The sequence below is a fragment of the Triticum dicoccoides genome, chromosome 2B, assembly GCF_002162155.2.
Source record: "Triticum dicoccoides isolate Atlit2015 ecotype Zavitan chromosome 2B, WEW_v2.0, whole genome shotgun sequence".
NCBI lineage: Eukaryota > Viridiplantae > Streptophyta > Magnoliopsida > Poales > Poaceae > Triticum > Triticum dicoccoides.
The window spans coordinates 178,019,670-178,025,876 of NC_041383.1; positions in this window are offsets into that span (position 1 = coordinate 178,019,670).

The window sequence follows — 6,207 nt, forward strand, 5'->3', positions numbered from 1 at the left end:
ATGAGTTTATGTCCTCTACAGCATTCACTTATGGCTATTTCTTCAAGTTGCGTTTTCTGCTAAGTGAATGTGATCGGACCCTTCCCCCTCCATGCTATACTCAACCCAATCTACTCACAATTATTCATGTGCGTTCTATTTGAAACTCGTTCAAAGTCTTCACTGTGTCCTTGTCAGCTGAAGAAATTGCGAACGAAACTTTAAAACAAATCTTATCCAGATTTTCGGTTTTACCGCTCAAATCATTCCGCATCCCACGATGCATTATTATATTCACCCACGATCTTACACGATCTCATCTACACAGTACGTGGGTGACACATGTCGCGTGAAGTAGAAAGGGCAGGGGCATGTTCGTCCTAAATCTTCGGGCGAACAGTTTTTCACCGTGACTATAAATACCCCTCTCCCCGTCCTCACTTCATTTACTCCGCTCGACCGATGTCTCTCGCTCGAGCTCCTCAAACCCTAGCGCCGCCGCTACTCCATCGTCGCCGGTGAGGAAGAGCTTCGCTGCCTTGACCTCGTCGCCATCGTACTCGCGCCGGTTGCGGAAATCTTCACTCCGCCGCCGCTGTAGCTGTCTTCCTCTGCCAAGTTAGGGCGTGGGAGATCTAACCTAACGAACTTCGCATCCGTTCTTCTCAGTTCGTCGTGTTCTTCACTTCGGGTAATCAAAAGTTACTTTTATTACTCACTTTGATTCTCAAACTTTCCTGAAAATCTTCAAAGGTGTTTATTCTTCAAATCTTCACACGTATGAACACCTCACGGATCATATGATCTTGAACTATTTCTCTAAGCAATCATTTTCTTCAAGATTCCTCAATTGTGTGGATCTTCGATCTATACAACTCTGGAACCTGAGACAAAATGCTTGGTGAAATTCCTCAAGGCTCATCTGGTCAAATTCCTCAAAACTTGTCTTTTTGAAAAATCTTCTGAGAACGCATATGACCTCTCCAAATTCCTCGCACCTACACTCTGTTCACAGGTACTCATGTTTGCTGCTGAATCACTAGGTTCTCATCAACTTAACTCATTTGCAGTGTTCCTCGAAGAAAAATTGCATACTTCTTCAGAGTGTTCAATTGTTCAAATTCCTCATCTGAAGAATATGGCTGAAGGAAAGAGACCGCAGAAAGGAGGAAAGAAGCCTGAGGTCATGACTGCTTTTGAGATCCCTGATGACATATATAAAGACTATTGCACACCTGATGAAGCAAAGTTCGGCAAAGAGAACAAAAATCAGCGCAAGGTGCGCATTCAGAGGATTGAACGGAGATGGGCAAGGGAATGGAGGGAATATCGATATGTTACTCCAAAGTACATGAAGAAATTCACCCTCAATCCTCCATGCCCTAGAGCTCCATTGGCACCTGGCCAAGTAGCTGATCCCACTAGCATCAAAAGTGGTGAGGACTTTCCTGAAGAATGGGCTAAGCGCCAAGCCAAATTGGCAAGACAAGCCAGGGAGGCAGTGAAGAAATTCAATGAGGATTCTGCTGCTACTGAGGCCTCGGTCAGACCGAGAAAATCCATGCCAAAGAAGCCTGCTCGTAAGCCAAGTGCTTCACCAACAGCGCCCTCACGGCCAAGTTCCTCAGCTATGCCCTCACGGCAAATTCCTCACACTGCCACTGCTCCACCAAAGTCCTCAGCAGCTCCCTCAAAGTCCTCAGCTCCTGTGCATCTGGCTACATGTCAAAGGACTACGGGTTTCTCAATTGCTTCTGGTGTCTCAGCAAGTTCCTCAGTTGCACCAATATCCTCATCAGGCCCCACACTGTTGAAGACTAAAGCAACAGCTGGACGCGGTCCTCGGCCAAGTCCAAGGAAGAAGCAGGTCGCATTCCATGTGCCCTCTGATGATGAAGCTTCTGATGATGAACTTGCAGAAATCATCAGAGATAGACAAGTGAAGGCCGCTAGAGCCAAAGGCATATCTGTGCCACTGTTTTTGGATCCGAGGAAAATCCTCGACTACATTGATCTCTGGCACAAGGATCCAAACACCCCAATGCCTGATCTTCCTCTGACTCCTGGTCAAAGTCACATGATGACCCATTTCATCACTCAAGAGAAATGGAAGTTTGAGAAGGCAAGAGAGATAAAGAAAGCTCAATACAGAAAGGAGAAGCTCCTGAAGAAAAATGTTGTCAGAATGACACCTGAGGAACTTCTCAAGGCTTAGTCTGAGATTCAAGCCCTCGGCAAAGACTTCGATGCATACTATGCTGATTGGCAAGGAGCCAAAGAGAGATTCGTCGATCTGACGAAGAAATTCACGAATGTTGCAGCCCCATCGCAACAAGAAAATCTTCAGGCTGCAGATTCTGCTAAGCCTGCTGAAGAACATGCCAGCACCGCTGATGACTTTCAGCCTGCTGAAGAAAATGTAAGTTCCAGGGCTGATGACTCCATTCCAGCCGCTGAAGAAATTGCCAGGGCATCCACTAGTGGTGCGCCTGAAGAAACTGAAGAGATCAGGGCAACTGCATCAGTTGCGCCTGAAGAAAATGAACCAGATTTCTCAGCTCCTCCTGCGCCTACACCAACTCCAATTCTTCCATCTGCCTATGAGGTGAAGAAGACCAAGGCTGCAGAGCGAGCTGCAGTGAAGAAAAGGAAGGCATCAGCTGCATCAAATTCTTCGGCTGCGAAGAAAATGAAGCCAATGACCAGCTCCTTTGAAAATCCTATTGATGTTGTTCCAATTTCCTCCATGTCATCAAAGGAAATTGTTCCTTATGGAGAAGACTATAAGATCCCAAGTGGATCTGATGAAGAAAATCATTCTGCTGCTACGTCAGAGCAGCTTGATGAAGAAATTGAAGTGGACGCAATCCCTTCAACGCCAGTCATTTCCTCACCTATGCCTCAGTTCACAGCTGAAGAGGCTAGTGTTGAGGAAATTGTTGATGAAGATGTGGATATTGGATGCACCACACCTGTGATGAATGATGACTTTTGGGAAAGTCAGCATCCCAATACTCCTCCATTCACACTCATCCAATAGATTCCTCAGTCCCCGGCAACAACAGTTCAGATGGGCTCTGAAGAAACTCATCCCACTCCCTCTGTTCATGAAGAAATTCCAGCCACTAGTGCTGAAGAACCTGCTACTGCTGATCCTCAAGTTGCACAAGAAGAGGAACCAGAAATTCCTCAGCCTGAAGAACCTGAGCTCGCGATTCCTGAGGTGGTACTGCAAATCACTGACACCCCTCTGCCAAAGCCGAAGAATCCGTTCTCAAACAAACAGAAGTTCAAGGCTGAAGACTTCTTTTCTGAGCATGTATTCTTCACTGATTACAACCCCTATGACTCTGCTCGCATAAGGAAGAGGCGTTTCTGGACTGCTAGTCAAGCCAACTTCTATTCCTCAGTGCTGTTTGACAAGGACAAAATCTTCGATCATGACCATATTCCTCATGTGGATATGGAATCTCTGCCATGCTTCGAGCCAGTCCTCGGTGTTATTCACGATGCAGGATTACTCAATTTCAGCACTGACATCTGTGATTGGAATGAAGAACTCATTCTTCAGTTCTACGCCACACTGCATATCACCGGAGACGCTGAAGATGTCAATTCATGGGTGTTGGATTGGATGACTGAAAACACTCACTACAAGGCACCGGCAACTGAATTGCTTCGTGTCCTTCCTCTTGATCCTCCCCATGACAGTGCACGTTGCATCTATAATGACCCTGAACTGACAAATCACTATATGCAAGTGCTCCTGAAGCCTTTAAAGCCAGGGCAGGCCCCACGAACCAAATTCCTCGTCAAGGAATTACTTTATGTGCCTCGGACTATCTATCGCATTCTGACGAAGACAATGAGTCCTATCAAAGGCCACGACTCAAATGATGAAGAAGTCGTTGGCATCATGAAGAATATGCTTTTCAACATCATTCATGGTGTTCCCGTCAACTTCCATGATTTCTTCATGAGGACTCTGGCAAATGTTGCTATGTCACCATTCGAGCTGAAGCCCTATGCGCCTTGGATTATGAGATTCATAAGGGCAAGATCTTCACTGAATTACAAAGCTGACACTCTGAACCACGGTAGCTACTTGCCTCCCATTGAAGTCCTCAAACGGCCAGTTTCATCATCTGATGATAAAGGCAAGGCAGCTGCTGTGATCGATGAAGGCACTCGTCCATTGGATGGTCAATTTCGTCTGGCCACATCTTACTCTACCAATGATGACTCTGCCACACATGACACTGCCGCAAATACCTCAGCCAAGCAAAATCCTCAAGCCACAGCACCCAGGGTGATGACTGATCGTGAGTTACTCCTCAGTCTTCATCAGAAGGTTGATCGCAATCACAAATGGGTAAAGCGTCAGTTTGGTGCCATTCTTCACAATATGACCTCAACACACAATGCAGTGAAGAAGAACCATTACTACCTTCATGAAACCCTCAACCGCACCTGGGCTGTTCTCACTCATGTTTATAGCGCTGAAGAACTGAAGACTATGGGTCTTAAGGAAGAATTTGACTGGTCTGCACCTCCTCCGAAGAAATTCAAGATGGTCAAAGTTCCTCCACTGGTGGCTAGCTCTTATTCTTCATCGCGCGACACTAATGAGTATGAAGATTTGGACGACACTGCGGCAGGCCCTGCTACAACAAACAACCCCGACAACGCTGGCGCTCCTCCATCAACTTGAAATTCTTCAGGGGCGTTAGTCCTCAGTTTTGATCCTTTTGGTCATTTGATGACAAAGGGGGAGAAATCTGAGTTAGTCTTCAAGCGGGTCTATATTAAGGGCGTTTTTTTCTAAGTTACTTTTATTGGATCGAGTTGTAATCTTAAACCCGATGGTGCTCTGATACTTTTGGACGGTGCTCTGATACTTTTGATGTGCTATTCTGCATGCTTATTCCTCGTTAATATTATTGCACGCATGCTGAATTGCATCAGGCACCATATTTCATCATGCATTTCAAATTCTTCATATTGTATATCAAATGCGTGTATGAATTACAAGATATAGGGGGAGATCTCCATGATTCAACTTTTCAAATGTGCATTGCCTCAAGAGCAAATTCCTCACTATGCACATCTTCAGGGGGAGTTCTTCTATATCTTGCAATCAAATTCCTCAATATCAGTATTTATACTTCATATATTTATCCCTGTTGAAAACTTAACCTATGTTGTCATCAATCACCAAAAAGGGGGAGATTGTAAGTGCATCTAGTGCCCCTTAGTGATTTTGGTGTATTGAAGACTTATAGGTTAAGGGACTAATGCGTTTGTGAGTGTACACAGGTCTAGAAGTCTATGAGGAGTTTGATATTTACAAAGAAAGTCGACCCGTAAAAATGAAGTTCTTCGATTGAAGACTTTGATATTCTGAAGACTTTCTGAAGACTTTGAAAGTGAAGAAATTGGTGTGACCTTGAAGACTTGGTATTCATTTGAGGAACATAAAGCATGAAGACTTTTGTTTTCGTAGTTTCATTTTCTCTTTCTTGAGTCATAGGAAACACCGTACTGTTAAAGGGGGTCGAGGAAATACTAAGGAAAAATTTCCATGTGATGCTCAACTCAAAATCCTACACCTACCAATCCCTTCGAGTGAAGCCATTGGAAATCTCATACAGTTCAGTCAATTTCTTCAGTGACAGAGACGCAATTCTTCTGGTCACTGAGGACTTTGTTCTGACTGAGGAGTTAGGAATTCGCCAGTGCGAATTGCCTACACAGTGAGGAACATGATAGCCCTGAGGAATTTGAGAGTCAAATTTCCGACCGTTGCTGTGCTGCGCACCAGCTGTCCCAAATATCTTATCCACCTAACGGTCATATCATTGAAGGGCATTTATGTCTTATCATGTCGGGCTGCTCCCTAGGCTATAAATAGCCGCCCCCTACAACCACTAGCTGGTTGGCTGCTCCGAGAGAACTTGACACTTGTCATTTGAGAGCAACCCATCCTCCGAGGACTTTGAGTGAAAATCATCAAGTGAGGAAAACCAAAACCAAACCCCCACAAACCCAAAGTGATTGAGCATCACTGAAGAAATTGATCCTACGTAGATCCGACGCTTGTTACCTTTGAAGACTGTGCTTCTTCCAGACGGTTAGGCGTCAAGGTCTAGAGCATCCAAGAGGAATTGTGGATCGCCGAGTGACCAAGTCTGTGAAGGTTTGGAAGTCACCTGAAGACTTACCACGAGT